The following is a 12,733-nucleotide window of genomic DNA, read 5'->3' on the forward strand; positions in this document are numbered from 1 at the left end:
AATATCTAACTCCTTCACTAAGCTATTCCCCGCCTCCGACACCACAAACTAACACTTTCACTTCTTTGAGGAAGCTGGCTTGGTCTAAAATACCCCAGGTATTGCAATACCAGGACCAAATATACCCACTGATATTTTTTATTGACATGCTGCTCCTTTGCATGAATAGACAGGTGAGCAAATAGTCTCTTGACTGCATGTTTATTGTCATCAGTTTGGACAGTGTCATGTTTGCTGATTGGTTGACTGGGTGGTGTAAGGCAGCAAAGGGGAAAGCTCTACTTTTCAAAAAATAGAAGAAGAAATTCACCAAGTAGTGATGAGTGCATGCAAGCTCAGTTCCAAAGGACATCCCATGTTAAGTTGGAAAGGTCTTATTTGACTCCCTTTGAATGTGAGTGAAAAATGGCAGAGGATGCTTTGCCCAAGACTTTTCCAAGCATTGGTTCATCCTGATCCCTCCCAGGTTTGACCCTTTTCAGGGCAAACAGAAGAGCAGAGTTTAGGGTGTTGGTGTTCTTCAATGCCATTCCAGTCTCTGCTGAGAGGTAGCAAAATTCCAGGGGCTCCAAGCATTAACCGAGCTGTGGCAGACCTTGGCATCTCGAATTTCAGTGGTGCCCTGTGCGATGCCAAAATCCGGCACCCCCTCCCCACCTCTCACCTTCCATTGGACGTAACAGTGGTAGCACCTGCTGCAGCCCCTCCCCCCCAAAGCTCTGCTGTAAGATGAGCTTGCAGTATCTCCAAATCTGGGTGAGTTGTGTACAGCTATTAACCAAATGAAAAACAACAAAGCCAGCAGACCGGATGGGATCCCTGCTGAAGTCTTCAAAGTGGGTGGAATTGAACTTGCACAACAACGTCACAAGCTCATCGGAAAAATCTGGGAGAGAGAGGAGATCAAAGCAGACTTTAGGGATGCTGTATATGTTAGGCTTCTGTTTGTGCCACTGGTGCAGTGCTTGGAGTCACAAGACTCTGTTTTACATTCCAGAGATTCCAGACTGTTGGAAGTCTCACGGGAGACGGGAGGCGGATGTTTATATTACTAGTTTCTTGTTCCTTTCTACCAGTTGCCTCTCGGCTCTCACAGAGAAAGGATGTATTTTCTTTTCTGTCTGCGTAGTTAGAAAATAAAACCCTTAGCATGTAGCTCGTATTTCTCGTCCTTCCGCATGCTGCTGTATACTCTGCGTAATGGGGGAACGTGCCTGGAGCCTTATCAAAGGATCAGGTCATTAATCAACGTCGGAGGGCTCGACCGGAGGAATAACTCGGCCGAACGCAAGTCTGACAGTATACACCTCTATACACCTGAATCTACACGGAGAGGAAGACAGTCCACAGAATTACATCTCCAGAGTGTCTCTCTTTGCTTCTCTCACAGGTTCAGCCAGTCTGAGTCCACAGCAGGCAGCCCTGCTCCCCAGTCTCTTGGATGCAGCCAATATGGTTCTCCCCCTTGTTCTCCTATTCTTGTTCTCCTATTCTTGTTCCCAGCAACCCCTGCTGCAAGAAACCTCTCTCCATCTGTCTGTTATCTTAAGCCTAGTTTTTTAGAGACACATTTTTTTCAGAGAGCACTGTCTGCCTGCCTGGCCAGGTCCATGGATTCCTCTGTGATGTGGGTCATCAATACCTTTTATCATGTTACTGTCTCTGTTCCAAATGAGGCCCTGGCTTGGAAAGGAAGCTTAGCCTGTATTTTTCCCCTTTCCTGAAATCTTGCTTTCAATACTCCAAATATCATCTAGAGCCTGGCATTCATTCATTTATTGGGTTTAGCATGCCGTCCCAACTTATAACAGTATATAAAGCCCTTAACAACTTGGGAGCAGTTTGTTGGGTGTTGGGTGCCACAGAAGCTCAGTCAAGTGGTTAAGCTCACCACAGGAAACGGATGTTTAGCAGAGTTGTATTTACTAAGTCAACATAAACACACACTTTATAGACACACATTATTTACAGATGTTGTTTGTTGTTGTTGTTGTTTAGTCATTTAGTCATGTCCAACGCTTCGTGACCCCATGGACCAGAGCACGCCAGGCACTCCTGTCTTCCACTGCCTCCCGCAGTTTGGTCAAACTCATGCTGGTGGCTTTGAGAGCACTGTCCAACCATCTCGTCCTCTGTCGTCCCCTTCTCCTTGTGCCCTCCATCTTTCCCAACATCAGGGTCTTTTCCAGGGAGTCTTCTCTTCTCATGAGGTAGCCAAAGTATTGGAGCCTCAGCTTCACGATCTGTCCTTCCACTGAGCACTCAGGGCTGCTTTCCTTAAGAATGGAGAGGTTTGATCTTCTTGCAGTCCATGGGACTCTCAAGAGTCTCCTCCAGCACCATTTACAGATGTTACAGGTAGTTTACTCTCTCTGAGCCCAGAGAGGGTTCTTTGCTTCAAAGTCCTTGCTGTGCCAAAGTCCACAAGGCAACTCCTGTGTGTGGTTGGCTTGTGAAGTCCTGCAACTCTTTGCAACTCTTCAGGATTGTGGTTTCAGTAAGGCTTTCAGCCAAGTCCCTCGTGATATTATTGTGGAGAAGCTGGTAAAATGTGTGCTGGGCGAGGTAAGTGTTAGATGGATTTGTAGCTGGTTGACTGATAGAATCCAAAGAATGCTCACTAATGGTTCCACACCATCCTGGGAAAATGTGGCAAGTGGGGTGCTGCAGGGCCTATTTTTGTTCAACATAAACAAATTGGGTGAAGGAATTGAGGGGGTGCTCATCCACCTTGCAGATGACACCAAACTGAGGGGAGCAGCTGCAGAAGACAGAACTGGGATCCACGTTGACCTTAACAGATTGGAGAACTGTGCCAAAACTAACAAAATGAATTTTTGACATTGAAACTGTATGCACAATTGTTTAGGAATAAAATACTTCTTCTTCTTTTTTAAAGTAGATAATTGTAGATGTCAGCAAAATCCATAATAAGTACCCAATGTTGAATGTCAAGAATCAAATTGTATTTCAGATGCCAGGTGCTAGGTGTAACATGTCAAAGATCAGGTATCAAATAACAAATTTTGAATTCTGTAGAGAGATTAGGTTGATGCTGTGTGCACACACATACCGCCCCCCCCTCTTCTCCTAGTCTCAACACCATTTTAGGAAATCATTGTGTCATAAGGAGAGGTGAGGGTTGACAGAGAGCACCCTTATGTTTTCCCCAGCACCCACTATTTCAATTTAACTCAGCATCGCCCTCTTCGGAGTTCATCTGCTTCATTCATATATCACTCAGAATCCTAGAAATGAGAATCCATGTATCTGTGGTTTCTAATAGTTTATATTAACAGTGAGTTTTCATTGAAATTCTTTGGTTGAAGGCCAATTTGCTGCAACGGGTTGTTTGTTGGGTTTGAATCTTTGAGATTCAGAAACACCTCCTCCTTTTACTCCACAAAACTCAAAGCATTGGCAAACCACTGTCTCTAAATCCCACCTATCATTCAGAGATGCTGGGAGTGTAAATGGGATCCGTGCATTGAAACTGTTAATGAATTCCACTATCTCCTCTAAATCTAAGCAATTAGCTCTCGTTAGCAATAACAGGTGTCACTCAAGAGACTCTTTCTCTATTGTTGATTATCACTTTTTTGTACCAACTCATAAAAAAGGTACAAAGAAGGGGGAGAACCACGTAGTTAGTAGCTTTGGCCAACTTTATGAAGGCAAATTAGAATCATTACCGTTCTCTGGCTAAATAGTGAGCAGGGCTTCTTAGAATGTTGCTCGTTTGCATACTTTGATCTGATGGGTGTAGGTACCTAATTATACAGCAGCCAGCAATGGGTTTTTGATGTGCTCGGTTAATTAATATTCAGTGTAATAATTAATTGTGTAGATTGCTCCCATGCATATCAAACTTGGTTTCTTAAATGGAAATCATATCCAGAAGTATGTCAGTGAAGTACATGGTGGGGGACAGAACTATCCACAAAACACCCTAAAGTTTTAACATCCATTAAGGAATGGGACTTATAGCTTTGCCTGATATGCCATCTTTCCTTCTAGGTCTCTCCCCCCCCCCACAGTGTTACTAGACTCTTCTTCTGCAAATGCTTCAGTTTTCAACATAACCCTTCATTTGAGATCACAATTATCCTTAGGCAGAATGCCATGGAAGAATCACCTTGTGGGAACCTTCAGCATCTACAGAAGTTCACTTAAAGTCACCTTGTACTCATAGGATCCCATGGCAGGTACATCTGTGTTAGAGATCACCCTTGTGATTGCGGTTCAGCCTAGCTCTGTACAAAAGCTGGAATTTATCTGGCTGGGATGCTGGAAGTCTCACACAAATGATGACAAGAACATTAAAGAAGTCCCACTAGATCATGTTAGGTTTCTGTTTGTGCCACTGTGCAGTGCTTTGGAGTCACAAGACTCTGTTTACATTCCAGAGATTCCAGACTGTTGGAAGTCTCACGGGAGACGGGAGACGGATGTTGATATTACTGGTTCCCTGTTTCTTTGTACCAGTTGCCTCTCTGCTCTCACAGAGAGAGGATGTATATTTCTTTTCTGTCTGCATAGTTAGAAATAAAACTCTTAGCAATGCAGCTCATATTTCCTATCTTCCGCTGCTGCTTGGACACTTTGTGTAATGGGAACATGCCTGGAGCCTCATCAAAGGTCATTAATCACCGTTGGAGGACTCGACCGGAGGAGATAGCTTGGTCAAACGCAAAGTCGGACAGATCAAGCCAAAGGCCAACAGCCAGTTTTCCACAATAGCACATCAGGTGCCTCCATGAGTGAGACATAACGGTAGTAGATCACCCCCACTGTTTGCTACCTAGCAACCGAAATTATGCAGCATACTGACTCTGATCCTAAAGCAAATGTGTTAAACCTGTGGACCTCCAGACAGTGCTGGACTGCCATAATCCCTGCAGGATGCTTCTGAATACTGGCTTGCTGGGCACCAAAAGTGGAGAGAGTGCTCTCATATTCAGATTCTGCTTGTGGGTATCTCCTAGGCATCTGGTTGGCCCCACACAACATGATGTGGAAGAGACTCTGTGTTGGCCAGAAGGCAATGGCTTTTCCCACCTGCCTTGCCCCACCCTCCAGCCCTAGGAGCCTTCAGAAGGGAGCTGTTTCCAGAGGAAGAACTGTGAGGGGAGAGAGATTCTGTTAGCCATCACAGGGTGGTTGGTTTCACCTGTAGTTTCACCCTTCACCTTCAGAAGGGAATTGCTGCCATGGACATTAGGTGTATTTGCATTTTAATGAGCTGAATACAGTGGAAGATTATTAGTCCTAGGGTTGTGGAGAGTGTGAACTTAGCAGTGCTTCATTTATTTTTTTGGTTGCTTTTTTGTTAATGTTGCTCATGTTGTTTTATAGATTATGAATGCTATATTGATTTGTTAATCATATCATATGACTTTTGCTTTAATTATGACATTTGGCTTATTTTTTAGTAGTCGCTTTGTTAACAGTGTTTCGTCGATTGTCATTATTTTACTGAAGATTTGTCAATTGTCCTATAGGACTGATGCTGTATTTGTGATGTTCCATTATGTTCTATCATGTTATTGTTATTTATTTTTTGTAAGCCGCTTTGGGATTCCATTGGAATGAAAAGCAGTATAGAAGTATATTAAATCAAATCAAATCAATTCCCCCAGCACGTCATAAGATCTATGGCTTAAGAGAGAACTGTCTTCAAACACCACACATGGTGTCATAGAATTCATCTCAACACCCCATGATTGTCCATTGAAGGGGACTTTCTGATCTTCTTGAGGACCCAGGGCTTTTTTTCAGCCGGAATTCACCGGAACTCAGTTCCGGCATCTCTCAGGTGGGCACCATTGCCATTCTAAGAGAATGGGGAGGTGTTCATGGTGAGTTCTGGCACCTCTTTTTCCAGAAGGTACAGGGTTATAAAGACTAGGACTAGCTGCCTGAGAAACAGTTTCTACCCAAATGTGATTTTGGTTTTAAACGCAGTGTAAGGAGTCTCTATGAGAGTATATTGTATTTAAAAATGGGGTATCAGAGTTTTTCCCAGTAGTGATGTAAAGAAGGCTGATCGCCGAAGAATTGATGCTTTTGAATTATGGAGCTGGAGGAGACTCTTCAGAGTCCCATGGATTGCAAGAAGATCAAAAGTATCCATTCTGAAGGAAATCAGCCCTGAGTGCTCACTGGAAGGACTAATTCTGAAGCTGAGGCTCCAATACTTTGGCCACCTCATGAGAAGAGAAGACTCCCTGGAAAAGACCCTAATGTTGGGAAAGGTTGAGGACACAAGGAGAAGGGGACGACAGAGGACAAGATGGGTGGACACTGTTCTCGAAGCTACGGACATGAGTTTGACCAAACTGCGGGAGGCAGTGGAAGACAGGAGTGCCCGGCATGCTCTGGTCCATGGGGTCACGAAGAGTCAGACACGACTAAATGACTAAACAACAACATCAGAGTTTTTAGGGGGCTACCAGGTTGGGATAGCTGGGATAGCAGGCTTGTTGGGTTTTGAATGTTTTATGTGGATGTTTCAATTTCGTTGTTCTGTATGGGACAATGACAATAAAGATTATCGTATTGTATCATATCGTATTGTATAGCTTGTTTAGCTTATACATAAATCCGGCACTGATCAGGCCAATGCCCCATCTAGTCCAGCCACAGTAGGTGACGGGTTGCCTGTGAGAAGCCTGCAAGCTGGACATGGGTGCAATAGCACTCTGCTCACCTCTGATTCCCAGAAACTGATATTCAGAGACATGGCACCCCTGAAAGTGTAGACAGAACACAGCCACTGTGATTAGTGGCTATTGATAGCTTTTTCCTTCTTGTATGTGTATATATATAATCTTTCCTCAATATAATTGGGATTCTTGCAGCACTAAATCATGATTTGGCACATTTACAATCATGCTCCGAGCCTTGGAACGCTCCCGTCATTTACCTGTAAATTCTTACTCGTCTCACCAGCGATCTTTCCTGCAGAGCCATTAGAGGCACCCGGAACAGCTGATCATAACGATATTATTATTCCCTCCCAATCAATTTGGTGACGGTTGTTTGAACTTTATTGTTATTAATAGTGAAAATAATAAAAAGGTATTAACTCTGCATTGTGTTTAGTGTCGTGTTATTGCCATATTTTTACGACAAGTGCCTTGGCATTTGAGCGCATTTCCATTTACAGTGTTACCCGGCTCTAATCGACTCGTTTTTTATAATTGCTTCTGAGATACTTAAGGAGGTTTAATTTCTGCAGGTTTCCTCCTTGCTTGAAAGCCCCTCCCCTGCCCATATTAAAAAAAAATTATACGGAATCATCCTTGGATTTTACATTGTTAGTCTGAAAGGAAGGTTTCAAGGGCTCTGATCTACCCAACCCATTCTTTGCAGCTGCTTGGTGAAATGAGACTTCACTGCCCTCTTGGGCTTCATGTTCAGGAGGACTAATTAAAATTCTAAAGGAGAGCCATCTCTTCCTGAGTTGCAGTTTTATGCAGGAATCATAGACCTGGGGGAGAGTCCTTAAGGATTATCCACTTCATACCCACAGCAGAACTTCACCTGGAATGCAAGCTGGCTACCGAGGGGGCCAGTTCACCTGTGCCTTGTACATCGCTTGAACTTTTAATTTTAATTAATTTATTACTTAAACTCAGAGCTTGAACACCACCAAATGGTCCCCCAAGGCAGTTTACAAAATAACATCTCCATTTAAAAGTTTAGAATCACAACACTTGATTGCTCAACGTCTGGGGCAAATGCACTGATCGGTGTTCACAAAAATAAAATTTAAAAAATCTCACAAGATGGTTGGCAACTAGGATGGCGTCCAAAGAAGATTGGGCAATTTGGGCAGACTAGAGGATGGGGCTATCGGTAGCTACTTTCAATGGTGGCTATACTAATTCTCCAGTATCAGAGGCATGGCACTGCAAAAGTGAAACGAGCTCTAAATAAAAATGAACTGAAATAAAAGTGAAATGAACTCTAAAGGGTGCACTTGATGGAGACCACAGAGATTGTGGAAGGAGGAAACTGAGAAGACAGTTCGTTTGAATCACTAATGCATGAAATCAAACACTTTGGCTGTGTGTTTTTGCTTGGGAGACAAGCTATAGTATTCGACTGGTGGCCTTGGGTCTGATCCAGCAGGCCTCGCCTTATGTTCTGAGCTTGGATGTCAGACCCAAGTCTAGTGTAGTTTAGTGACTGGGGAGAGGAAAGGCAGATGAGGAGCAAGTCAGAAACAAAGGTTGGTCATCGGTCTGCGTCTTGCTCAGACATTAGCCTGACTTGAATCTTGACTTCAAGACAGCCTGGACAGGAGATCTCATAAGTATACATAAGGAAATTATCAACAACACAGAGGTGAGATGGGATGGGATTGCTGAAATTAAAAAGCAGTAACACTCAAGTGCAAGGGATAAGAGAAACATATTTGCCTGGAACCAAAATAATGTCAATGTTGGTGATTCTCTTTTGGGGAAGCATCTGTAAACATTGCCACCTTCTGGACAACTGTCAGAGAAGGCTCACAGCCAAGGGCTTCTGTATATTTGAACCTTATCATATTGTATTACAATCCCTACCATGCTTGATTGCTGTTTTTAATAGTAATAGTAATAATAATAATAATAATAATAATAATAATAATAATAATAATACACCACTCGATGCCCAAATTGGCGTCTGACTGGTTTACAACTTTTTGTCAAGTAAGACACCATTCTTGCTAAAGGGTGTGGCATAAAGGGAGGAGAGAATCTCTGCCAAGGAACTGTACTAGAAATCCATGCCAATTTACTAATCTTGCCTAAGAGATATCAATTTCTGAAGCCGTGTGATGTAAAGATACTGTTGAAGCTGGCCAGGAGAGTGCCAGGACTGCCTGGATATGAGGCCACCTGAATGATGGCCTTGCAAAGAAACCCACAAAAGTTACTGATACCTAAAGAATCCAGCATCTTAAAAAGCAGAGACATCACCTTGCCGGTAAAGGTCCGTATAGGTAATGCTGTGGTTTTCCCGGTAGTGAAGTATGGAACTGAGAACTGGACCATAAAGAAGGCTGATCGCTGAAGAATAAATGCTTTTGCATTATGGTGCTGGAGGAGACTCTTGAGAGTCCCATGGACTGCAAGAAGATCAAACCCATCCATTCTGAAGGAAATCAGCCCTGAGTGCTCACTGGAAGGACAGATCCTGAAGCTGAGGCTCCAGTACTTTGGCCACCTCATGAGAAGACAAGACTCCCTGGAAAAAACCCTGATGTTGGGAAAGATGGAGGGCACAAGGAGAAGGGGACGACAGAGGACGAGATGGTTGGACAGTGTTCTCGAAGCTACCAGCATGAGTTTGACCAAACTGCGGGAGGCAGTGGAAGACAGGAGTGCCTGGCGTGGTCTGGTCCATGGGGTCACGAAGAGTCGGACACGACTAAACGACTAAACAACAACAACAACAACAAAAGAATTCCAGCAAGAAGGTTGACAGAGCCCAGTATATGCTGTATTTTGCAGGCATTTGTAAATTTAAAAAAACATGCAATACTGTGGATCATTTCAAAGATGTGTGATGTACGTTAAAACAGCAGAGGGCACTCATACGCTGTGGTAGACAGTTCAGGCTGAACTGCAAGACTCTGGATTTTTCAGCTGCTCTGTCAAGAGCTGTCAAACCCTGGTCAAGCAGAAAGCATCACCTTTCCCCCCTAAAAAGCCAAAATAATTATATTCTAATACCCTATTTCTTAGAGCAGATTCCTGCGGATCATTTCCCGTCCCACCAGAAGGTGACTTCTTTCCATTGCTGCAAGACAGTGGATACCCACGGGCATTCCAGTATTTATGAATTATTCTAACGTGTGTTCCCCATATCAGGTTGGAAGTTCAGCTTCAAGACTTCCCAAATGTGGATCTGGCATAAAACAAGTTAAAATATCACAAGATGCATTGGGCGTAAGGTGAGAAATATGGCTTTCTCAGAATTATGGCAAATTTTAGCACAGCCGTCCGACACATGGAAGAGCTTTTTCACGCAAGCCAGCATGGATTTATGGAATTTGCTGCCACAAACTGTGCTTACGAGTGTACATTTAATGATGCTTTCAGGATTCTGATCATTCCACATTTTTAAGTGAATCAACCTGATTTGCTCTTTCTGAACTACTATGAGAAACTTCAGCAGGTACAGAATTCAGCAACCAGGTTGCTCAGCAGGCAAGACATTAGTTTCAGAGCCCAAATTCAAAGTTTTGACCTATAAAGCCTTAAGCAGCTTAGAACCACAATACCTGAAGGGACTGCCTCTCCCTGTATGAACCTTGCAAGCATCATCTGAGGCTCACATACCTGACAACATTCTGCCGATGAAAATAGGGATGTCCTGTTCAATAATAAAATTAATAATAAGAATTTTATTTATAGCTCTCCCATCTGGCTGGGCTTCCCTAGCCACTCTGAGCGGCCTCCAACATATATAAAAAGATAACAAAACTACATGGGGCTGCCTTCAGATGTCTTCTAAAGGTTGTATAGTTGCTTATCTCATTGGCTTGCCTAACTTCATATCCTCCAGCATTTCTCCGATGGAAATAGGGACGTCCTACAATACTGTCTGATGGGACATGGGTGGTGCTGTGGTCTAAACCACAGAGCCTAGGGCTTGCCGATCAGAAGGTCAGCGGTTCAAATACCCGCGACAGAGTGAGCTCCTGTTGCTCAGTCCCTGCTCCCGCCAACCTAGCAGTTCGAAAGCCCATCAAAGTACAAGTAGATCAATAGGTACTGCTCTGGCGGGAAGGTAAACGGCGTTTCCGTGCGCTGCTCTGGTTCGCCAGAAGCGGCTTAGTCATGCTGGCCACATGACCCGGAAGCTGTACGCCGGCTCCCTCGGCCAGTAAAGCAAGATGAGACCACAATCGCAGAGTCGTCTGCAACTGGACCTAACGGTCAGGGGTCCCTTTACTTTTTACCTTTACAATACAGTGGTACCTCGGGTTACATACGCTTCAGGTTACATACGCTTCAGGTTACAGACTCCGCTAACCCAGAAATAGTACCTCGGGTTAAGAACTTTGCTTCAGGATGAGAAGAGAAATCACGCGGCTGTGATGCAGCGGCAGCGGGAGGCCCCATTAGCTAAAGTGGTGCTTCAGGTTAAGAACAGTTTTAGGTTAAGAACGGGCCTCCAGAATGAATTAAGTTCTTAACCTGAGGTACCACTGTACTGTCCAACATTTCTCCAATGATAATAGGGACATTCTAGGATCAAATCAGAAACTGGGACAGCTTCTGTAAATCCAGGACTGTCCCTGAAAAATAAGGACACTTGGAGGGTCTGGGGTCTTCTATGTGTGCCCCTCCCCTCCACAAGAGGTCCAAAGGGCAGCAAACATAGGAAGGGGCCTTTTCTGTGGTGGCTCTCATTTGTGGAATGTTTTCCCAAGTAGACTCAACTGACACCTTTATGACATATCTTTAAGAACATTCCTCTTCTTCCAGGCCTTCAGCTAATTAACCAATCTATGAATGGGGGGCTGGGCTGGTATTGTTTCATTTGTTATGCATTTCTTGTGTTTTTATACTATAAACTTCCCTGTGATCCTCACATGAAGGGCAGTATAGAATTGAATAAATGATAAATAAATAAATCAGGATGCATCTATCTCCTTTCATTATTGAATGGTAAATAAAATATTCAGCTCAAAGTAACATTCCAAAACGTGTATAGAAATGTGTATTTCTGATGGAGATTGCTTACAGAAATGTGTATTTCTGAGGGAAATTGCTTACAGAAATGTGCATTTCAGGCTAAAATACAACATGCTGTAAAAATGTGCTATGTGCTGTGTGGGGTTTTTTTTTTAATGATGTGGAAACAAATAGATTAGTGGAACTGACAAGAGTGAGAACTAGCCTGCCCTGCCCATGGCTTGAAATGAATATTAGACAAAACGTGCATGCAGTTTGTCTATTTTTCTGGATGATAAAACGTGCATCCAGTTTGTCTATTTTTCTGGATAGGATTCAATCACTTACTGACCAATTCAGATTGTGCAATTATAGTTGATTGCAAAGTCTTGCACAAGAAACTGGCTTCCCCAAACAATCGGGCTTTCTGCCATAAGGAAACTGACAGAAAAATGTACCGGAAAATGTGGTATAATACTTGCTTTGACTCAGCGTAACATAGCTTCCCTGCAAACAAATAAGAATGAATGTGCAATAAACAGGTCATCTGGAAGTGACCAAAATCACAAAGGATAGTTCGATCTGAAATTAGAGGTTGAAATTGAAAACCTGTTGATAGGGCTTTTCAGCAGATTGATGTTCCAGTTCAGTGGTAAACCGTGGGTTTTCCTGAGGAAAGCAGTGGGGCGAAAGGAAAAACTAATCGGACCCATGCCTAGGACCTGTGGCTAGTAATCGCAGCACCAACGGAGGTTGTGGAGGAGCCTCCAGATGAAGATATGGCCTTCATATCCTGATGTTGGCTGCTGAAAAATCATCTGACTGACAACTCAAGGAAACAGTTGGTGGACTGGATCAACTAGATCAGAGAGCCTATGATTTGTGGTCCATAGGGCAGTTCCAGTCCAGGAGCCATCAGTTGCTGGTCTGTGGTGACTCCACCACAGCCCAGGTTGAGTGGGACACTTCGTGGACCAAACATGGTACTGGTCCACCACATCAGACAGTGGTCTGATCCAACAAGGCATTTCATCTGCTTTTAATTTCTGGAACAGGAT

The sequence above is a fragment of the Podarcis filfolensis genome (genome assembly GCF_964270895.1).
Source record: "Podarcis filfolensis genome assembly, chromosome: 3".
Classification (NCBI taxonomy): domain Eukaryota; kingdom Metazoa; phylum Chordata; class Lepidosauria; order Squamata; family Lacertidae; genus Podarcis; species Podarcis filfolensis.